The following is a 24990-nucleotide window of genomic DNA, read 5'->3' on the forward strand; positions in this document are numbered from 1 at the left end:
AACATTGTAAGTTGATCAGCTGTTTATAACTGTCAATGTAAAGCTAAGACTGTTATGCCTGAAACAAAAGTCCTCTCTGGAGTTGGAGTTCAGTGACTGCCGGCCTTACTGCCTGCCAGACTCTTGAAGATTATTGATGATTTCTTATGACTCATATACAGACACTAACTCATTCAGCAAACATTCGGCATTAAATTTAACTCTGGGCAAACAAAAACAGACGTTACAGACCAGAATGGAAATTTCAAAGGAGAACATTCTGGCTATAGTGTTGTTTTTTCAGGAAGCCAGTATTTCAATTTTTTTCATCTCTGATGACATGTCATGGTCATTTTATGACTTTAGAAAGTAAATACTGTATATTGCATATTTCTCCTTTAGAGGTTATTTGAAAATTCATCATATCTGACTTGTGTTAAAGAAGCGCCCACCATGTGCCTCCACCTCTTTGAAGGTGATGGACAGCAGCCAAAGTCTCGAGCAGAGCCGTGACAGTTGTGCTTCCTGTGCAACGTTAGCCTCAGTCTCCTACCACAGGCCGTGGGCAGACAAGACTCAACTTCCTGCTCCTCCACTTCCTGTTATTCAGGACCCCTCTACATGCCCTCTGCGGGGGAGTCAGAGGGAGACGGAGGAAGACAGGGAGGGACCACCTCGGGGACACCCTTCCCCTCTGATCCTTCCCCTTATTACCGTCCTGACTGTAAGTCCGAGACTAAACAACAACAGAGGCCCATCTCTTGTGGCTTCACTCTGTGTGCTTATTATGTTTACTGGAAGGATCATTACACAGGCTGGACGATGTGCACACTCACTTTACAATTAGCAGGCAGAGACCTTTCCTCGTTATTCAAACACTCCAGCAGTTACATAAGAATGAATCACAGCTCACAACACAAGTTAATATACATCGAAACAACAAGATTATGACAGAACTACATCTCTGATAGGACACAACAGCCTCACGCATGTAATCTGATGTGCATTGATACAGGGATTCTGTGAAATAATCCATGACGATGTTCTAAAGTGTATCGAACTCAAAGTGTCAACACTGTGGCTCAGATGTGATTAGCTTCTGGCAGACTGCAGACATAAAGCGAAGCAGCCTAAATCCACAGTTTTAGCGATTTGTTTCAATGGAGCCTTGACACCAGCGCGGTAGGAAATGAACATCCACCTCTTTGTTCTTGCTTTCATCAGGAGGTGCTGTACCTGTAAATGGGGCTGCTGGCCTGGGGGGGAGTGGAGGCAAGCCAGCCCTCTCACGCTCTCCCCCTCTTCCCTTTTGTGAGAGTGTGCTTATCTCCCTCTCCAGCAGTGAAAGGCAGGATTGTGGCCCCAGCAGCATCACTAGTGTTAATGTCTCCTGATGCTAATCTGACACACGGCTGATCCCTCAACAACCACTTTCTCCATCCTCTCTTTTCAACCCCCCCCCTTCTCTCTTTCTTTCTTTCTCTCTTTCTTGCTTGCTTTTTCTCATGATTTCTTTCTTTCTTTTAACTCATGTTGTACAGTCCCTCACCTCAGTTTCCAAGGCAACTAATGAGATATAATTAATAAGAGCTATTGCAAGGGCATGCGAACAAAAAAGTGAAAAAGGAGGCTTTGAGAAATTTAGTGAGAGGTGGGGCAGTCTGCAAAACATGGACTTTCTGCAGCACTTCCCCTTCCTCTGTGCAGCATTGCTTGGGGTGACATTTCTCGTACCGCAGAATGGTTTAAATAACATTTAAGGGAGAGGTGAAAATGATTATGATACCAATACCTTGAAGGTGTTGAAGGGAAATCGAAACCCCCTTTTACACCGTATAAAAACATCTGTCTTTTGTCACTAGGAAAGGGTACAATCTGCATTCATTCGCAGGTCAAATGTCTGTGCAGTAGTCATGGCTATTTATCGACTCCAGTTCTGATCGGCAGTGATGGAAACATGACACCTGGGCAGACATGCTAATTTTCACTTCAGCAACTTGTTTGCTCCTTTTTCAAGCAAGTGTTGCCTGGCTTGCCTCAGTTTGACTCTGTGAGTCAGCCCAGCACAGCAAAGTTAGCACCCGCTTGAAGGTGTGTACTTAACTAATGTCGAGAGTCTGTTAAACTGAGGTGCAACATTTTATTTCCCATAATTCTTCACAATAAAACTACTCTGTTATTTTGAAATCTATGGCTTTTATTATAAATCCGCAAAAGGAAATGCTGGGTTTTCATCAGCTGAAAACGAACAAGAAAGTCATTTAAAACAGATAGCTGAAAGCACAAACAGCAACGCAGGAGACAAAGTAAACTTCCAACCACAGAGATTCATGATTTTCAGATTTCCAGCACAGATCAAAACAAGAACAACAGAGACGAAAACCCGTCTGCAAGCAATGGGAAATGGGTCCTTGCTTCAAAAAAAAAAAAAAAGCATATCTGCACTAATTTTGGTGTCAAAGCAGTAAAATTCATATACACACAAAAAACCCTGTAGGCCAAATCCTGACACTGTAAAATAAAGGCTGGTAAATGTTCCACAGATTGCTCAAATATTTTAAGCCATGTAAGAAGTTTGTCAAACATCTTTCTTGTCTGATCTCATTTAGCAGAATGTTTCCTCTACATATTAAATCAGTCTGCATGTAACTCAATCGACGAAGACATAAAAATGTGTTGTTCAAAAGGAGACAGTGACCTGCACAGTGGGGACAGCCACAAAGCCAGCAGTGAGAGCCTGCACTGAAATGGCAGCCAAGCAGACAGCGAGTGGTTAATCTGCCCTGATGACTGGTAGCTCAGTCCAACTCTCCAATGACCCAGCTGTAATCCCACATTGGATCAATGCAAGTTCAAACAATCCTCCATGCTGCTAGCACCTTGCTTGGGCTGGGGGATGGTGCTGGAAGACGGGGACCAGGAGACGGAAAGCTACTTATCACCTCCAAAATGACATCAAAAGGAAAGAAAACCCCACAGGATGAACCTGTCCTCGCTGAGAAAATGTTGCACCGTAGGCCACGTTATACAGCCGACTGAACGGAAACCATGCCGCTCTTCAGATAAATACCAGACATGTATCTAATCTATGAAATCTGAATGATGAGTGGATATAACAACCAATAACCAAAGGACATCATACGCTGACAGTTTTACCAGACAGACATCCTCCACCTCACTCTCACAGTACCGTCAGGGGATGAGAGGACTATGCAAGGTGACTTTGACTGAGTGCCTTGGGGTTTCATGAGAAAACGCCATTGACATTACATTAATTTCATGTCTCTTTTTTAACTGACTTAGTGCCACAGAGCCCTGGATAGCAGGAAAAAAAATGAAACAGACATTGGTGCTTTGGCTTCAAGGCACAGGCAGCAGGGATCGAGAGGCCAGGAAGACAACAGTGACAAATCTGTGACATGATAAGCTTGCAACTTTTTTCCTCAGTTTAAGAGTCATTCAACAGAGGGACAAGACATAGCAGCAGGATAAATGTTAGTCAGAAACTTTCCACTGCGCTACACGAGTGTTTGGGTTTGATAGCAGGTGTGTGTATGAAAAAGAGACAGAAAGAAAACAAGAAAGAACGAGGGGGGAAGGGAGGGAGAGTCAGACAGAGAAAGTAGGAGAGAAGAAGAAGAAGACAGTATGACTGTGTTAACTAAGTGGAAAGATGTAAGGGAAACAAGACTAAAAGAAGCACCCCACGCCCATCCCATCCCACCTCTGTGGTAGTGTGCGGCAGCGGCGTTGTAACATAATTACTGCTGGGACACTTCTATTCCCAATGATCCATTTGCGTCAGTCAGGTTTTCGAGCCCAGCCAATGAATGGATTCTCAGTTTCTCAAGGATAAAGAGATGACCCTCTGCTAACAGTTATATCCATTTCATGTCGAAAAGCTACTCTCCTCCTCAAGGTAAATCCCCTGATGCACATTTGAGTGAAACTTTCATGAACAAAGAAAATGATGATAACTTCCTTGATGCAAGCTTAGGGTGATGAATTATGTCTCATTAAAAATGAATGCGCTTGACAACCGAGATATCATAGATGTACGGTACAGCTGCTATAGTGTCCTGCTAGCCCTAGTTTGTGTCTGCAAAGCATTACCGTTACATTCAAGTCATAGAGCTGAGCATCCAGATTCCAAATACTATTCATCAAGTCATTTTTGAATAAACAAGGTCTTTTAACAACACTTACCCCTGTTCAGAAGAATTTTGTTTCCCAAGTTTCGCCTCTTTTTCCTAATCCAAATAAGCTGGAAATGACATAAATCCCCAAGATTTTTAAAAATCATATTTCTTTCCAATATTCTATATTTTCATACAAAATATCTGGTGAACATTTCTGCTTGTATTTTACAAAAAAAAAGACAAAGGACATATGTCCTTCTTTCCTCCCCAAATTAAGAAATACAGTTGCAACTTGAGAAATGGGTTATTGTGCAGCAGACTAAACACTTTTCCATCCAGACAGTTTGAAGAGTCTTTGTGGATTCTGGAAATACCTTAAGAACAAACTCTAAGTGTTGTTAAAAGACCTTCTGAGTTTTTCAAAAATTGGTGGTTATTTATTTTTTTGGAAACTTTGATGCTTAGTTGGGTTGCTCATAATAGTTGACTGAACCAAGTTTTCATCAGACCATTAGCCGCAGGAAAAAAAACCCCTAAAACTTGGGAACTGTACCTTACCATTAGGCCCAGGACAAAAGAATCAGAGGATTATTGCAACACAAACCTTTTCTCTTGTAGCACAGAAGCCACTACTAGCCGCACTGCTGCTAACTGAGCTGTAGCTGCCTTTAGCTAGTTAGCTCAGTTAGCAGTCCTATTAACTGACTCTACCCAGACTGGGACACAGCCTCAGAGACCAACAGAGGTCAGTTAAATGACCGCGAACACAGTACAGACACAGATTCTGGGGGCGATAAAGAAATAGCAGGGTCAGGCGGGGTCAGGAGAGGGATGAAATGGTTGATAAGTAAACTAAATTTGTTGTATTGATATGTAGGCAAGTATTTGTTTTTATGAAGTTGGAAGTTATGAAATAAATAAGTGTTGAAATAAATTAGCTTCTTGCTCAGTCTTCTTGCTGGTTGTTGTGATACAGAATTATAAAGCTACTGGTTTTGCCTTTAACATCATCATCCTTGTAAAAATTTATATTTTAAAGGCTCATTATTATGCTTTATAAGTTCTCTGTAATATAGAGTGTAAATATATAAATAAATATACAGTAAATATACAGTGTAAAGAATGTTACTTTTAACATCATAAACTTGCAACAAGTAACAACTAGAGGTACAATATGAGGCTTGTGTCCTGCTAGAGTTTCAAACTGTTAATGCAACAGTGTTTCTCACAGTGGCACAGAGTAGAGCGTCATTGTGACTTGAGAAAACTTCTCTATTAGGTTAAACTCTTGGCCTTAACAAGTAATTTCTAATCAGCCGATCTACAGTATGTCACGCCATATCTGTAAAATGCAATTGACAAGACTAATGGCCAACTACTCACTTCATATTAATGCCACTGGTTTAACAAACTATGTCTCTGAGCAAAAGCCTTCCATCACCAACATTCCTTATGACAGTGTGTCAGTTTAACAAGTCAATGTCTTGACATCGCGAAGCATCAGTGTTCAGAATTCTTTCTGGATGAACACTTCCTATGTCACACTTTGCTCCTGCTGATAAAGTTATGTGATACACATCTGAGCGAGTTTTAATCTTAATTTTCACCATTTCATGACTTTTTGGGGGGTTTTGTTCTGCAAGCTGGTGGAGCAAATATTTAGTCTGTCTGTTTTTCTAACACTGGCACGCACACACATAAACACAAACACAGTAAAACTAATGTATGCGTGGTCCTAGAGGTTTACAAATGTGTATAGCATTACAGTGTGGTGCTGTGGTCTGATGGGGTGTGATGGCATGTGTCCATTTGCACGGTTGTCTATCATCAGATGGACTTCTCACCAGGGAAAAATAATAATGCCAACACCATAGGGAGCAACAGTCCCCCATCCTCCCAGGAACCCTGCGAGCTGTGTTAAGTGCCATGGAAGCCTTTTGATGTTGCACAGACCGCAACTCAGAAATGGTAAACAGCAAAGATGAACCAAGATCTTCCTCCAGGGGGAATCCACAGTGTAAGGATATTAGGGACGTCATGCATAATGTGTCTCAGCAGCAGCGCATTTACCCGATCTCAACACATCTTTGGAAACACTGTGGATCCAGATTAGACACTGAGATTCAAGATATTCAATTCTCCCCCAGTGTTTGACGATCAGCAGGCAGATTTAACTAAATAAACAGTGAGCGCTGCTGAAAGACAACAGTTTTTGATGCACATACATGTTACTCCATATGTTACTGTCTACTGCCTTCAGAGTATGTCTGCTTTTAATGGGGAAAAAAATTAAAAAGCTCAGAATAAATATTTGATTTTCTCTTCCCATTTTTATCTTCCACTCGATGCCTCTTTCCCACAGTGTTCCATTACATAAAAGGTTTATGCAATCTGAGCAGTGAGGATGGCCATGAGTCATAACAACAGTGAAAGGGGCTTGCTAAAGTAGCATTGATTTTTTTCTCTTTTTCTTACAATTTCATGTTAAAGAATTAGTCTGTTAATGTCCTCACACAAGCCTGTTAATCACACATTTCATTTCATGTAAAACATAAAAAAAACAACAACTGCTAACCCATGTCTGAAAACACGGTGTGACAAATAGAGGCTGCAAGGGGCTGGAAAGTGTACACAACCGGGTTTGTGAATGTCTGTCACGGGGTTTTATGTTATTAGGTTCCTGTAACGTCAAACTGAGAGACAGTTCTCATTGTGAATAATCAGAGTCTGCTCTTTGAATGATGTGTTTTTATAGTAAACAGGAGTTTAGTTAAGTTAATAGCAGAAAATCCCTGAGAGCCCAATTCTCACAGCGCAGACGGATGGGACAAAAATGTTCAAGGCAAACTCTGATTTCTTTATCACTCAGAACAGCTGTTTTTTTTTCTCCTGTCTATCTAAATTTGAATATCTATTGACTAGGGATATGCACAATGAGCAGTGTAGTTGATTAAAAGTTGCCACCCTCACTAGTCAGCACCTCTAAGATGTTACGCAACTGCCCACCACTAGCGAGGGCTGCAGCTTTGGCAGATGGAATCCCCCCTCTCCCCTTGCGAATGCCTAGATCACCCGGATGTTGTTGAAATCAGCAAAGTGGGACATATGACAATTCATAAAAAGCATGATTAGGCAGTATTTTGGTCTAGAAAGTGAAAATTAATTTGTATGCAGTTTGTGTCAGAATAAACAGGCATCTAACTACTCGACCAACACAATGTGTAACCACATTTACCACAGTTATGTGAATGTTAACTTGCTGGGAGAGTAGGCTGCTGCTATGGATGTATTATAGAGACCTGGATACAGTATCTGAGGCAGGCCTCCACTGAATCTTATGGGAGCTGATCAGTGGTGAAAGCAGGCAGCTTCATGCTTCTGCATTGTGCAGCTCATTTCTGGGTGTTTTCTTACCTTTAGACTAGTTGACTAGTCTAAATTAAAATATCTGTTTAATCAACAGGGAAATTAGTTGCCAGGACATCCCTACTATTGGCATCAATGAAAAGCATTCACTGAGAAAATCTGAGGGGTATTTCAGCAGCTATAGCCCACAGTTTCTCCCAAATCAGATGATGTGTGCTAGCTGTCACATGAACACTGTGTGCAAACAGTGTGATAGGGAGAGAGGGAGACAGACAGAGAAAGGGAAAGAGGGAGAGAGACCCCCACAGGCCCCGCCGCTGCTCGCCTCTCCAGGAATCTTTTCAGTCAAACTGTTCGCTGATAGCCTCTGGTCCTGAGTCCCAGGGCCAGCGGCTGATGATGGATGCCCCCCTCCCTCTCCATATACGTTGTGAACACCCCTGGCAGTTGGACCAGCGACAGAGGTTGAGGGGAGGAGGGAAACAAAATCAAGAACAACACAGTCTGACATGAATACAGGCTGGCAACGGCTCACTGGTGGAAACACTACACCATTTTCAACTAGATTTGCAGCCCACAGCACACAGATGGAAAGTGGACTGGGAGAAAGGGAGAGGACAGACGGGCAGACGCACAAACAGCGGGCAGACTCAACACCTCACTCACAATCACAGTCACACTATAGAGAACTGGGATCTAGAGACCAGAGATGCAATGACAATACTTTCTGAATGCCCTTGATTTTAAAAGACCCATTTTAACTGAATTCAACATTTTAAAAAGATGACAGATAGTCAGATATAAGTCAAGCGTCCGTCTTTTGTTTTGTTTTGTTGTCAGTCAGTGTGGAGTGTACTTTTGGTGACATAGGTCCCACTTGGCGCAGAGTGAGTGTTCTGTGTTTTCACACTGCTCTCTGGGGTGAAATCATTCCACTACGTCAAGTCGTCCTGTCCGCTTGGCGAAGATGTTTAAGATGGGTACAGGCAGCTGACGACACCACGGATGCGGTTCTGAAACGGAGGAGCTGCAGCTCAGAGGAAGACAGGACTTCCTCCACAAGGCTCCGTTATTTTGGTATCTTCTGCCTCCTGGTTAGAAATGGTCCATTTTCAGCTCGCAACAACTTAATATGTCATAGTCTTAACAAAAAAAAATTGCTGAACATTTCTAATTAGTTGTTGGCATAGTAATTGCACATTAGCTCAGAGGGCTAAAGCTGAGCACACGGTGTATGATTTTAGAGTTGTTGTTGTTTAATTCCAGCTCCTACTGTACGAGTAAATTGTATACCAAGTGGAGCCAAAGTTCACAATTTATGTGTTCATGCTGTAGAGTCCAGCTACAACCTGAAAGCTCGCACTGTACGTATAAAATTGAAAATAAAATGGCCTGTCAGCCCCTGTGGACCGCTCTGTCCATCAACAATTGTTAATAAAGATTTGTTTGAAAGCTCCGAGGCAGTTAGAAGTTTGTTTGCTAGCAATAATGCTAACAAGGCAGAAACCTGCGGCCTTGATTATCTTATGCCGTCCTGTGTGTCAAAACTTCTACAAGAAAGAGGTGCCAGCATGGGTTCACAGGTGGCGAGGAATGCGTGGACAGTACGTCTTGTCCACTTTGAGAGAATTGGAGGTAGGCTAGTTTCATTTGGAGAGCCTCACAACAGCCAACCAAAATTTCTGACATGTCAGAAAGTCATCTTAACGTCTCACTCCCTGCTGTACAGCAAACGATGCCAGATGAAGCTGAAATTCAGCTCAACTCTAAAATGAGTCATGCGGCTCAAAAATCAGGTCAGACAGCGACTCAAGTCATACAGCGTACGCCCAGCTTAACTTGCCGTGTTTACTATATTACAAGAAAATCGCTGTCACTCTGAACATCCAAAAATCTGACAGTTCAATAAAGTATCGCTTGATAGTCTGTATGAAAAAAGGAATTAATAATCGGATGTTTGTACCGAAAAGCCCGTCCAAGTCGACTGACAAAATTCACAGTTGGTTACAGCCCTATCTGCCAGACCGCAAGCTTTTGTCCACTTAAAGAGTTTAGGATGGCGTCTGAACTGTAAAAGCCTTGAGATGATATCATGGCTTGTAAAAGTGATACTTGACCTTCTTATCAGCGCACGCAACATAAACACAACATACTTTAACATCTAATGTATAACAGTTTGGAAACTCATACTCCAGCTAAAAAGAACACGCATAAGTACTCACGCTGCTAAAGCTCAGCCCTAACAGCAGAGAGGAAGACAACTTTGAACTACGAGTCAGAGCCCTGCGGTGGGCCGGAGCAGCTTCCAGGGAGAAGAGGGGGCTGGGTCACTTCCCTTCTCAGTTCGTACGGCTGATGTGTTGCTGCACAATAATGGGAGGAATCACATCCTCCCCAGCTGTCTGGTTCACAGGGCTCCTCAGACAAACAGAAAAACAACGATATCACAGGCCAGGCCTCCTTCCTGCAGCTCGGGAGGCCGCAGAGCTACTCCAGCTGCAGGAGATCCAAGTCTTCCTTCCAGCAGCTACTGGACCTTTAGTCGACATGCTCTCTGTGGGAGCTGTGACACCCAGGTCTCACAGCTGTATTTACTACAACAGCCGCTGATAAACGCTTCTCTATGGACGCTACTTTTTCCTATCTTGGGTAACATAATAGGAGGCTGGATTAAATGGTGATAAAGGCTGTAACCGATGCTTCAAATCGCCTATTTTAGCGCTCGGTAACAACAGAGTAAACAGCTTCATCACACAGAGCTTACCAGACTTTGAAGAAAGTTTACTTTGCACATAATTCAATTGTTTGTCTGTGTGCGAAGCTTCTACTTAATCGACTCTATACAAAGCCAGAGAAGTGAAATCTCCAGTGAGAGACGCTTTTTAAGATCTACAGTACAACATCAGGAATTCAATACAGTGGGGTATATTAGCAATCATGGGAGATCTTTTGATCTAGTAAATTAGATTATAATATATTCCTTTGATTTATGTTTTTTTTTTTTCCAGAGTCTCATTAAAATTCAGTTAAAATGCAACTCAGCAAAGAGATGTCTTTCTTAACTTCCTTTTCAACTATCAGTTTTGCTCTGTACATGATTCAACTTAATAATAATATCGCCACAGCATTGTGAAGCGTCGTAACCACTCGTTATTATTTCATCTCCACGGAGGCAAATGTCTCCTTCATGTAAACAAAAAGAAAACGAGCAAAATAATAATGACAAACAAAACCACAGGACACACACGCTGGGGTTACATGTCCTCTGAGTGTGGCCCACTCACTCTTGAGATGATGCGGAGTGCGATAGTGTGGTTTTTCTTGCGCTCCAGAAAGCCAAAGGAGGAGGATGAGGCAGCTTCAAGAGGTGCTAAATGACTCGACTTCTCAAAGTCATCACCTTTAACCCACCGCATGCTTCCACGTTCTACCCTCCCAAACCACATAGAGTGCATGTGCTATTGTTTCAGCTCATTAGAGAATGTGGCCTTAACACACTGCATACAACAACAAAGTGATGCATGGTGCTTTAAAAACAAAGCCTAAAACAAAATTTTTACAAATGTACAAGAAAGTGACCATGGTGCTTGTGTAGAGCTGCAACAACAAATCAAGTAATTGATTAGTCAACTATTAAAATAATGGCCAACTATTTTATTAATTAATTCATCAGTGTGAGGGAAAAACAAAAGCCGAATTTCCCAGATCTAGCTTTTTAAAGGGGAAATCTGTGATATATTTACCATAATAACTCATGAAATGACCGTGATATATCATCAGAGATGGAAACATGCACACTTCTTTATCTCTGACAACAACAACGCCAGTGTGGTCCTTTGAAAATTCATCCCATAACTTCTGTTATTGTTTGCCTGTTTAAAATTAGTTAGAGTTCAAATTAATGCTGAATTTTTGCTGAATGGGAAATTTTCTGTTTATGAGTGGTGAGAAATCATTAATAATCTTTTAGTAGAAGTAGATGTTTTTAACAGTTAAATTAAGTCATATGTACATGGAATCTAACAGGCAGTAAGGCAGGCAGTCACTCAACTCCAACTCCAGTGTGTATTTTCGGAGCAGTGGACTTGTTTTCCTGCTGCCTGCCTGAGCTTCCTCAACTCATGGGAGGAAGGGACACGGATAAACAACCTGCTTCAACTATAAATTATATATTAAATCTGATTTCTACCTATTTAATATGCCATCTATTGCTTCAACACACTATTTAGACTGCTACTCATTTTTGGACTCATTTTTGTGAGTTATCTATTTTCTTTATGACAGTGTCCTGGATATATTTGGGTTGGGGACAAAACAAGACATTAGAGGAGGTCAGCTTGGGCTTAGGGACATTTTTCACTATTTTCTAACATGTTATAGACCAAACAACTAATCAGTTAATTGAGAATATACTTAAAAGATTAATCAATAATGAAAATTATTGTTAGTTGCAGCCCTAATTTTCTGATATTACTGTGTCTACAGTGGCTATACAACAACATATGTGTGTGTGTTTGCATTCAGAGTCACCGTCAGTCATCAGTATGGATGTGGAGTGAGAGACAGACTAGAATCATAGTGGCGAAAAGCAGATTAACAGCAGATTTGGAGTGCGGCTCTGCTTGAGGATCCTCCCGCTGATTCTCCTGTGTGGTCCAGGTTGAGGAGGTGAAGAGACCTCCGCTCAGGCCTCGTTTGGAAGAGCACGGGAGACAGGAAAAGACGGCGCAGCCTTAAGCTGCTCTGCCCCGCTCAGCAGCACATGTGCTGAGTGAGCCAAACGAGGTGGCTTACCACCAGAGGTCTCAGTCAAGGGCAGGACAGTTGAAAGGTCACTGCGAGCTGTCTTGCTATACAAACAGTGCCTCAGCGAGTAATACATTTACCCTCTGAGCCTACATGAGACTATTAGAGAGCCTCAACAATACTGGAGATTCTCAACAGAGTTTCAGACAGAGCTCTATGTTTTATAGCAATTATTATGGCATTAATTTAAAAAAAAAAACACTTTTTCAACTAACTACTACTACTACTACTTTACTTTAGACACTTAATAACCATAGCATGGGTTTTATCAGTTGATCTCCACTGAAGTGTCTGCACTGTATTTTAATGTTTTATAAAATCCTGGTAACACTCTATGAAGGCTGTGTCTATTATGCATTATGAAATATTGGAATAATGTTGACACAATTCTGATTTCAGAGGGAAAAAAATAATTAAAATTAATTAGTCAATATGGTGAATTTTGGAGCTGGAATAAAGATAGACATTTTCTAATTGGTTTGTACACAGATTTTGCACTGATTTGACTATGCAAAGATACTTAAAGGGCAGTTTTCTTAAACAAATTATTATTATTAAAGAATACTTCAATTTAATATTAGTGACAATTTAAATAAAGGATAAATTAAAAAAAAAAAAAATGTCAAAGTTATACTTCTTTTGTCAGTCCAAAACCCAAAGACTCTTCACTATTGCAATAAATGACAAAGAAAATTAGCAAATTCTTACATTTAAGAAACTGGAACTAGTAAATGATTGACTTTTTTTTTAATGACTGAAATGATTAATCAATCATCAAAATATCTGGCAAATGAAGTGATTGTAATTGCTGCAGCACTAATCTATTAACTGTTATGATACGTTAGAGGAGCCCTCTATGTCTTTTTTGGTGATTGGCTAAAGTTGTGGTAGTTATAATGTGCTATGATATGCATGATTATAAACTGTATTAAAGACCTTTATAAAGCCTTATGAATAATGCATCGTAGTGTCATATAAAAGGTGCTTATAGTGCAACATGCCCTGTTGCCAGTTTCTTTAACTTGACTCAACCACTCCATGTAAAACAGTAAGTAGTATTTAGCAAGTTGATGTTGCCTGACACTCACTGCCAGTTCACACATGTACCAACGGCTCATGATCACAGCATGAGCGTCCTGTCTAATACAGACAGCACATACAAACACCACACACACACACAGAGAGAGAGAGAGAGGGGCCAGGAACTGAACACTGGCCCATAGCCGTGTTAATCAAAGGCCCCACCGTGACCTATTTAGCATTAACCAAAAACAGAAAGAAAAAAAAGAATTTAAAATATCTCTTGACTTGAAATCCAACTATTTAAAGTTTTCTGTTTTAAATGTATAGCTTAGGTCTGATTAAACAATGGCAAGCTATTTGTTTACATAAACAGCAGCACAAGTCTTTTCTCGTTAGTCTACAGGGGACAGTCTACAGTTAACTGTGGTCTAAAACATTATCTGCCAGGCTCAAAATTCTGCATCCAACCTCCAGGTCTCACAGGAAAACGCTGGAATCTCCATATTGATGATAGAGCTCCAATAAACAATGAATCATGTTACTAAGATGCTTTTGTTAGTCCAAGAGAAAGCTGAATAGTTACAATGTTACACTGAGTATGATCATGCCACTTTTCTTTAGAGCCGTCTTAAAAGAAAATCTTTAAAATGCCACACCATAGAACCAAAATTCTGAATAAAAATTAACTGTATAAAGAAAACATGACATGTAATGGTTATGGTGCAAGAAAAGTGTCTCCAGTCACTTCAGCGCTTTTGTCTGTGAACTTAAACAAACCTACTTTTGTTTCATTATATTATTAGAACCACTAACATCAACCAAACAAACCAAGAAACTATCCAGTGCTCACATTCTTTACAAGAAAACACGACTTCAGACGACAGCCCTGTATAAATGACACTTCAATGTTGCATAAAAGATCCAAAAATTAGATTCACAATCATGTAAAAAAAAATCTAAAACATTAAATCATAAAACAAAGGTAATATCCATAATTGCTGTAATGTTCTAGCTACATTTGCAGTACAAAAGAACATCTTGGCTTACCAAACAATCAAAGAAACACTATCCTCTTTATTGGACCAAGAACGTTCAGCCTCTATCTCATCTTTTTCATTCAATACATCCTTGGCTTTCAGCTTTCTGGTGTTTTTTGTCCTCCTTGGAAAAATGTCCTGGGAGGAGGAGAGAGTGGAGGAGAAAGACTCTCACTCAGTGATTCAGAGGCATCGTGTAAACGCCAGCATTCTCTTTCTGACAACCAGCGTTAATTGCAGATCCGACTCGCCCACACACTCCACATTTCTCCTGGAAGGAGAAGCTGAGACACTGAGATTGAAGTGGGATGAGGAGTGCAGTAAAAGATGCTGCAGCTGCCCGCTCCTCACACCGTCGCCACCTCTCATTTCTCCCTTTCCACTGAGAACTTGTGCTGAGACGCTGACACGCACTTACGCACATTTACAGAGACATGCAGGGGCACGCAAACATAACATGTAACAAGGCTAAAACATTTAATAAACAGTGGCAGTCATCAGCGAATGGCATCCATCTAGCTTCATCATTAATTAAATGTAAAAATACAGCGTGGAATCTAATCTAACAGTTACATGATCAAACATCTGAGTGTGTGTTTGTTTAAATAGGACATTTGGGGTCTCTGAGGTTAGAGCAACAGTTCACCACATGCATGAAAAAGACATTTACGATGGCTCTATCTGGGCCTTCGCAGACATCATGTTCATTCCTTTGACTAATATACGACATAAATTGTTAAAATGATATTCATTTCAGCGGCGTTGAAAGAATCCCTCATCCACACATTAGACATAAGAGCTCACGTGATGTGGATCATGAGCAACAAGGCCCATTACTGCCGAGGCCCGGGGCAGCACACAAGCTAATGACTGCAGATTGGAGGGTGCTTTACTGCTTTGCTTTAGAAATCACTGGCAGCCAGCTGGTATGGTAATGTACATGCCATCAGAGCAGCAGTAACAGTGAAAAATACAAGTACACTATAATGCTGTTGCAACAACTCGCGTCCCCGAAGAACTACTTTGACAATAAAATTTGTCATTGGTTATGGATATACTGTAAGTAGTAAATTATTTACAATTGGGGTTAAGGCAATGTATTCTTAAGTATATTTAAGTAAACAATACACAGCCTGTAAGCATGATGATAAAGTTGCTGATGTACACAATATGATGAATATTAACTATACACAAAACTTACTAACTTTACAAGTTGCAAGCGAAACTTTTCAAAAGATTAATTCAATATTAACCAGGGCTACACAATTAAACCAAATACTATTGCAAGTGCAATATCCAAATTGCACTACAGTTTTTTGATCAAAGAAAAGTGTGTGATGTACTGTAGTGATACAGAGATGACCTGGCCAAAAATCTTGTTCTTCAGATGCAATAAAACATGTTTGTTTGCTATAGACATATCACATCATCATGATTTTAGTAGTTTTTTTCAGTGAAAAATAATTTTTTTTTGAAAAATTCTCATTTCCACTAATCACAAATTATATTGCTGTTGCAATATCTTAAAAAATAATTGATTTTTTAACCATATTGTGTAGCCTAAATTGAAAAGAGAAGTCAATGCAGAAAAAAAAAATCAGGAGTGATATTTTCAGCTGAATAAAAACTACCACTTCTGTACAGTACAGTCTTAATGAGACACTTTTGGTGCAGGCATACAGCAGAAACATTTGAGAAGGTCAGGTTACTGTTGGCCATTGGCCACTCTGGCGAGAGGTTAAGGTCACAAGTGTCCCGCAGAATCAAAGAAGCACCAAGCAGCAAAGATCCTTCCTGACCACACTACTCTGGTACCAAACTGCCGATACAGCTTATCTGAAATTTGCTGTGCCCTGTCCCATCGCCTGACACTCAAAATCACAAAAAGTTGAATCTTCAAGTGGAATTATTATGTGGTGAGAAGTCTATCAAAACAACAGTTGCTTCCAAAATCTGTCACGTTAAGTCATTAACCCCCACCATCTCTCTTCAATAAAGTGACTAATATTATAATATTACACAAATATTTCATCAGTAACTGAATCACTGTATATTGTGATAAAGTGCCAAAATAAAATGTGCTTTGATGTAATGCAACTACTAGTCTCTCTTGTTAAATAGTAAAGTGCAAATAACAATTATTTTCATTGTTGATTAATCTGTTAATTATTTTTGGATTAATGTATTAGTTGTAAAAAAATATTCACATTTAAATAACTGGAATCAGATAATTGACAACTTGACAACTAATTTATTATTTGACTACTTATTGCAGCTCTAATATTCTTATGTTGTGAGAAGTTTATCAAGACAATACCTCCAAAACGTGTCAAATGAATTCACCTCCCTTCAGCTGAGCTTATTTCAGCTTTAACCTGCAAATAAAGTAATGACTGAGTGGTTTAAAATGCAAATATACGGACATGAATCACTGTATAACACGTTAAAGCGCCAAAATAAAAGCTTAATAGTGCTTAGGCTTGTTGTCATGCAACTACTAGTCTCCTCATGTTAAACAGATTACACTGTGTTGTACAGACAACACTGGCAACAACATGTATGGCAATGAGCAAGTGTAGTGATGTCATTGTGCACGAGCTGACCAGCACCATCTAGATTTCAATACCACTAATGTCAAGCACCTATCAAAACTGGCAACCCATGTGCCAAACTCAAAATATATTGCATGATTATTCATGACATTTTAATTTTAAGTAGGTTGGGATGGTTCACATGATTTTTTATAAGTTTCACATAATTTGCTGTAAAATTAAATATCAGACCTCAACTTCTACTGTGTGAACTGTAGGCTGCTGTTGTTGCGATGGCTCAACAATGTTATTATACACACATTGATTACTATTTTGCCCGAACGACGCGGCTGTTTAACAAAGTACAGTTTAGCACTTTACACTTTGGATCCCACGATGAACTTGGAGGGAGTTTTAGGAGTCATAATTCGCGAATGAACCAGTGTAAAAAAAAAAAAAAAGGACTGGCGCGTTACCGCTCGCGATGAATCCTGTAAAAGTTTGTCGCGATTGACTGATATCAACAGCGCGCCTCTGACTGCACCCTTTAAAAAAAAAAAAAAAAAGACAAGACAAGACATTTTCACCAAAACCTCACGCACAATGTGACACGGCTGATACTAAGTGACACGACACGGATTTGACGCTCCCCGTCTCGTATTCGGCTCGCACCCCGGAGAAGACAGATGGACAGATAGAGAGATATATGTACAGTTAATGTCTCCGTCTCCCAAATCCACTCTACGTCTCCCTCTTGCGCTTTTCTACTCTCACTCTCACTGTACTGCTCCAGTAGCGCCGCTGCTGCCTCAAACACTCCGCAACATTGTTTCTATTTCCGTTACTCACCTTTACTCCCAAGTCAGTCGCCGTGTATAGACACTCTATATCGGTGGCTCCAGTGGATAAACGTAATTTCAGTTCACATTTACACGCTGACTGCTATTTTAGGGGCAGCTGACAAACTCAGAAAAGCCAGTCTCCCTCTTGTCAGTGAGAGACTCCTCCCCTTATCTGACGAACTGCCTCCCTCCCTCTTTTTCTCCTCTCTCTCCTCTCTAATAACACACAAACACACACACGCACACGCACACCGCCGTCAAAACATTAGAACAAGTAGTAAAAGTCTCTGTTTAATCCGTAAATGTAAAAACGCAAATAAAGTGGGAATGAATCCGTCTGAGGACCGCACATAACCTACTTTGCCGATTATAACTGTTATGTGTACAGTGTTTTTTTAATATGTTGCTGTTGTTTGTTCGTATCAACACCTCACCTTCAACAGAGAACTCTGATTGGTTTCTGTATATTTCTCATATCTGAGTATATATTATTTGTATATTTTAGTATACTTTGTCTTTGTAATAGTATTGGATAATATTTTACTTTAATGTGTTCTCACATATTATTGTTATTTTTTCGAAAAATGTACATGTATATTGTATATTTTTGATATTTCACTATAGTGCGTCATTATCTATTATTTTTAAAATATATTTTTTTATATTATAGCATGTCCTTGGATATTATTTGCATACGTTTATATTTTTTGGTATAGTGTGTCCTTGAATATTTTTTATATTTTTGTAAAGTGTGTCCTAGTGAATAATTTGGTAAATAACCTGTCTGTCTAAACATTATAATAACTCTGTTCCAGTCAGCTGCAGACTAAACTTATGAAAACTCTGGCAGAACTAAGAGGCAGTAAGAACTACCGAAACTATTCTTGAAGACAATAATTATTCTGTTTTCTTCTGAGATCTGGACAACTACTTTCCCCGAAATTGCTCCTCTCCACAGCCTCATCACATTAGCTAGATTTGACGTCATATCTCTAAGACAACAGCAATGGAATTTGGTGTAAAGGACACCTCCCCGCAGCCAATCAAAACACGCAGCGTCTGTTGAGAGGCCAATTAGGAAAGGGGAGGGCGGGACGTGTTTGACTCGCTTCTGAGCATGTCACGTGTATGTGCAGGACCAGAAGAGGTGTGGTGGCTGCTCGGCCGGACTGTCAGTGTTTTCACAGGCGTTCAGAAGCAGGTGCGATAGCAAATTCAACATAATTACCATCTACTGTTTCAGTTATGTGTTTAATATGAATGGGAGCGAAGTGTGGCTAGGTTTACACAGGGTAACTACATGCACATGGACACACTAATGAAGCAGTGTAGCACATAACAAGTTAATAGGGTTAGCTGTCTCACACAGGGCTTGAATAGTGTTGGAAAGTTAGTACATTTACTCAAGTACATTGCATAAGCAAGTATTTTCCATTATGTGCTACTTTATAATTGTACTCCACTACATTTTATAGGGAAATATGTGCTTTTATCTGATAGTTAGGCCTGCTGTAGATTTTATAAAACATTATAAATATACAAAATAATACATAGTAAAAATAAAATAAACACAAATGCAAACCGTGCATGTACTTTTCTGCCTGGATGGACATGGCATATGTCTTAAATTACACCCACTTTGGTCTTTGCAAAGTCTTCAAAGTCTTAAATTTAGCTTAATTTAACCTACTTTTACTTTTTGGTACATTTTTCACAAGTACATTTTAGCTGATAATTCCTTTTACTCAGGTCAAATTTTAAGTGCAGGAATTTTACTTATAATGAAGTATATTTACATTGTGATAGTGCCAATTTTACTTAAGTAAAGGATCTGAATTCTCTGCAGCCATCACAGCTTGAGTCCCAGGTTTACCTGATATCATTTGGAGCACAGAGATGTGACACAAGCTACATAAAAGTTTCACACTTCTCATTATCGCACCATAAAGGCATGTCGTGTCTTTGGAATGGCTGCTTCTGTATCATATGACTTTATCATTGTCCAAGGATTAAATTGGCACATTACAGATTACTGTAAGCGTCATATTAGTGAAAATGTAAAGTTTGAATATACTCGCTCATCTCTTTCTGTCTTTGAAATAGCAGTCAACAACAGATTCGGTAATGTGACAGCACCATTCAGCCCTGGCTGAATAGTGAAACAATGCGTGATTCTTTAGACATCCTCTTCTAATTGCATCCTGTTTTATTACTGTACACTGCATGCTCACTAATGAAGGAAAAGGGTTTTCACAAAGTGTAGCTGCTGTTGTATGTAGCTCATTTGTATTAGTCTAGTATAGTCTGCTCCCCAGTGTATTGTGCTGCCTTTTTCACCAGTTAGTCCCAGTCCCAGAGGAAAAGGCTGTGTCTAGCCTTCCTCATCCCTCCTGTTTCCTAAGGGCTCAAGGCCAAGGAGTCACAACTTGTCCTTAATGGCTTCTAATGCCCGTACAACACTGTTCCTGCATTATTGTAATAACCACACCTCAATCTACATAAGTTAAATCCACAATTACATTACTTCTTGTGTCATGACAACAAATTTCGATAATTGTTAGAGGTTTATTAAATTAAGTCTGTATTATCGTGCTCTTGGCTCTTGGCCATGCACTGGTTCAGGTTAAATGAGGGCGTGCTATATGGTCACATGAGGTGATGTGTGCCAGCTCTTCCTGCAGTTTGAGTCCATTTTTGCTTTACTGTGCAAACTCAGGCTCCCAAAGAACAATATTAAAGCACCCAGAAATTCCAGCTGCCGGGATTTAACAGACTAAATAACAAACCAACAGGCCACTGTTGTTCTTACAATAGTCACAGAGCTGCTTGTTTCATACGGTAATACTCCTTCTCACACACACACCAGTGCTTTATATTGTGCTGTAAGGTTGCAGGTACATCATAGTGCAATGCACTACCTTTTTATTTGCTTGAAAGTTGAAGATTTAAGTCATCAGTCAAAGATTCCTCAGTCGGCTGAGATTCTTCAAGTCAGCAGTCGTTTTTTTGTTTGATTGTGTGTGTGTGTTTTTGTCAGTGTTCAGCGTACACCTGATGTGCACTTTTCTTGGCAAAAACAGACAGTGAAAATGATCTGTTGATAATCATATCACATCATACCGGCATCATATCACATCATCTGAAAATGTGCTGCAGACATGAGAAAACTGGGTGAAGGGCAGTATTTTTCCAGTGCGCTCTCTCATTATTCTCTCTTTTCTCTGTCTCTCACTGCTTTGTTCTTTTCTCTTCACAATTCTTCTGTAAACTCAATGTAGAAAGACAGGGCTGGCCGTAGCAGCGCTGTAGCAGCAACGTGTGTGGACACCGCAGGCATTTGAGCCGCAGCGGTTCAGTGATGCACAGGTTTGTGTAGCCAGTGTGGCCTGGGCGTGAAACAGAGGCTCTGGCTTTTGTTTGATATCTATTGTCACCAAAAAATTGGGTGCACATTTCTAATAATTCTTAGCATACTTAGCACACATTATGTTGGAGGGAGTCTGTAATCCAGGTTTTATCTTGGCTTGTTTAATATATTTTGTGAGCGTCACTGTCACCCTGAACGTCCCGCAAACCTCCATTTAAAAATCTGGCAGTTCAATAAAGCCTTGTGGTATAGTCTGTGAAAACGACATTAAATAGGCAAATATTTGTATTGAGCAGCCAAATGACAGCCTACAGTTCTACTATTTGAGTAGTTTTTTAATGTAATTTGTTGTCTTATGTTTTTTTTTTTTCAAATTCATGGTGTATTGATCAATAAGCCTACCAAATGAGAGTTTTGGCATGATTTTATTGAGAAATACAGAGGCAAATTTCATATCTGTACTCAATATGGTAATTCCACTGTAATACAATTATGGCAGATTCATTTAATTTATCATGTGGGTGGCTTAAATTGTATTACATAGCAAAAAACAAAACATTTGGAACCCAAAGGTGCATGTCTGGTACAAAATGAACAGTCACAAAACGTACCACAAAAGCAGTGATTTCAAAATGAAATGCAGCATGAGACAACAAACTAGAGTAATGTGAGCACCGGACACCAGCTCTAATAACTTTTCTTCTTCCCTAGAAGATGATGCATACATTTATTTAAATTTCCAGAAAGTATCTGCTCTAAAAACTCAACAATCATTTACCTTTTCATGTTATTTACAGTTCAAGATACTAGTCTTAATATGATACTGCTGCATCATCATGTGAGTATCTAATAAATAAAAAAAAATTGTTTCCATCTTCTGAAAGAATCTGGTCCACAAGTCCTATAGCAATATCGCATCGCATATACATTTCATAAAGAATGAGACAACTGACAAAACTACTGACTGCTGTCTCACACATGCATGTTACTGTCATCTTTCCTCTACTTTAGACAGTAACAATAGTGGTGACAAAAATGACTTCGACAGAAACAGTCCCCAGCTGTTTTCTTGGAGTGTTTTCAGTCAGTAAAGTTTCTGCTGTGTTGTGGTTCTTAGTGAGTTCAGGCTGATGCCAACTGACAACAGTGTGGATCCAAATTGCTCTCAGCATCTCCTTTAGCAACACTTTTGTGTCGACATACACCCCTCCCATTTTCCCAAAGTGATAGCAGGAACAAAAAAAAGTGATGTTAGCAAAAATGCAGCTAAGGATGTGATTTACATTAGCCTGTTACGTTTCACCTAAATACAATGCTACAGATAGAATAACAAGATAGAACTTTATTTATCCCAAGGGAAATCATTGATATACGGTGGTAAGATAATTTCTCAAATCCACATCATCACACCAAATGTAAAATCTTGCATTAGATTCACTGTAGAAGCTGAGCTCTTGAAATGACATTAGTGTTAATTGGCATCACATTTCCATCATGTTCAAGGAGTCGCGACCTTTCCTGACACCTGTGTCTCACCTGTTTGTTGTTGTTGCACCAACGCCTTCACAGAACCTGCTGTTCCAATCTCCACCTTTCCCCCAACAAATCGTGACTTTCTTTATCTCTTCTCTTTCCTTCTGTCTACAACTCTCCGTCGTCTTCCTGCTGCCTTTGTTTCACTCTGCCCATTGATTTAACTCAAAGCCAGACCAGCTGGCTTTGGATGCTTCCCTCCGAGCCCTAAGAGGCCCGTCTTCACACCCTGTTCCTCCTCTTGTCCCTTGGTCTCTCTGCCGGCAGAGAGCAAGGGGTGCATTGGTTTGAAGGGTAGGACCCCAGATGGACATAGACATGTCGAGCATGCGTTATGTGAAGGGGCTTGGCTCAGGGCTCTCCAGACCAGCCACAGCTGTCAGTCATAACTCCAGAAGGTGTTGAGGATTTCTCCTGCCTTTCACAGACGCCTTGAAATAATGCAAAATTATAGTATTCGACAACATAGTGAACAGTCTTAGAGGAATACTTATAAGTTTTGAGTGATTCTTCACTGTAGTCTGGTTTAAATTAACAGAAGTCTTCATTATGTGGATTAAAAACATCTTTTTAAAGCTTAATTTTTCATATTATCACGAGGTTTTGAATTAAGGGGGAAACTTATTTTGTGCGGCATAGTAGTAGTGATGTATTTCAACAAGTTGCAGGGACGTGCCAAATAACGGTTTGTTCCAGCGAGGCTTTGATGCGCGACAGCTGGCATTTCCAACATTGCACCAGACCACAAATAGACCCAGACACTCTTTCTTTCCAATTAAAAAAGAGACTAAAACACGCGTCTCATGCAGTGAGCTTTATTAGGCTATATAAGTCAAGTTTGATGTACAATACGATAGCAGGGGGAAGAAATAGATGTTTATTTTGTAAATGAGAAAAGCACAAACAGATCACTGAGTCACCATTTTCTGAGACAGCAATCTGACCACAGAGCTCTGAAATAACATTTAATTATCTGAGGCTCATTAAAACAGCCTGTCTGAAAAGCCCTCAAACACCCCTCACCAATCCCGGTCCTCCTCTCGCTGCACACTACACATCGAGTCATGGGACAAACGCTGCCAACAAGTGCCAGACTGCGGTTTCAGAGACTTTTGAGATAACGATTTAGATATATAAAGTTACCTACTACCTCCTCTGCAGTGTGACATCCTTACACTGTAAAAATCATACAGGAAATCAGTGGAATCAACTAATCTCTTCTCATTAACTCAGCATAAATATACAAGTTTAATTTATTCAAGTTAATGCAACTCAAAATTTCTAGTATTTGTATTAGTAGACTTCCCAGCATGCCTTGATTGTGAGTTCAAACTCTCCGAAGACCCTGCGTTTTTATGGTTTTAGGAAAATAAAAATTGAACTCATCTTTTCAAAATAACTTAATGTAAATATAATACGTAAAGTTATATTTATTCATGTTGATTACTTCTTTCAGTTTCTAGTTTTTATTTTCAGAACACTTAAGAATGGTTAACTGAATGAATGTACTTCATTGCATGCATTGTTTGGAAGTTAAAACTCCTGAGAACCTTCTTTTTTTAGTTTGAAGAAACCATATACTTGCTGCGTGTCTCTAATACTCTTTAAGATGAGTCATGGCTGCTTGTTTTCACAATAATGAAAATTAAAAACACTTAAAATTTAAAAAAATTGTATAAGTAAATCAAATTTATTTACAGTATACGTCAGTGGGACTAAACAGTTGTTGGCCTAACTTAATATTATAATAATAATGTTTCCTGAAGTACAACAGAATTATTAATAAGTATATTTGAAATTTAATTTATTTTGAATCATTACAAATGACCTCATATTCTCTTTCAAACTCAGTGAATGTACAATGTACATTGTACAACAGTTTGGTTTAATAAACAAATTTTGAATTTGAATCTAATGATGTCATTACAGTAGGGTACTTAAAAAGTGCTAATTGATTTAATTCATGATTCCAAAGTGTTAAAACTCTCCATCCACTGTGATTGTAATCATATTGACGGTACAAAACTCTTCCAACAAAGTTGTATCTGAGGAGACCGCAGCGATGTGTTAGATAATCAAGATCAAGATCTAAAAATACTCCATGTCTCACAGTCTGGATCTCTTCTCTCATTACCCACTGTAATTAAAAGTAACCAAGGCCTGCCGGCTCCAAATAGCATAGAATAGCACACAACTGTTAATGTGAAGGAATGACACTTGAAATGAAAACCCTCATGGTATCAGTTCACTGAGGAAAGTGGAGCAGATAACGCAGAGCTACGAGCTCTCCAGTGAATGTGGGTCAGTAGAGAGGTGTCCAGTTTGGTTTACTGGTCAACCGCATTCATATTTTCTTTTCCAAACCAA

The 24990-nt window shown here is 39.6% G+C and overlaps 1 protein-coding gene across 10 annotated transcripts in view; it reads right to left on the reverse strand.

The window, feature by feature from the left end:
- Positions 1–22892, reverse strand: part of mef2aa (myocyte enhancer factor 2aa) — an 88252-nt gene extending 65360 nt beyond the window's left edge. For 6 of the 10 annotated variants that reach the window (XM_084734767.1, XM_084734765.1, XM_084734763.1 and 3 more), the window contains exon 1: positions 22627–22891. The gene's annotated coding sequence lies outside the window, so the exon portion shown is untranslated. Of the gene's footprint in view, positions 1–17730; positions 17892–22626 lie in introns of those variants that run through there. The other 4 variants (XM_084734764.1, XM_084734762.1, XM_084734770.1 and 1 more) reach the window with 2 other exon arrangements.
- Between the last annotated feature and the right edge of the window lie 2098 nt (positions 22893–24990).

The sequence above is a fragment of the Lutjanus erythropterus genome, chromosome 13 (genome assembly GCF_056507025.1).
Source record: "Lutjanus erythropterus isolate fLutEry1 chromosome 13, fLutEry1.hap2, whole genome shotgun sequence".
Taxonomy (NCBI): Eukaryota; Metazoa; Chordata; class Actinopteri; order Lutjaniformes; family Lutjanidae; genus Lutjanus; species Lutjanus erythropterus.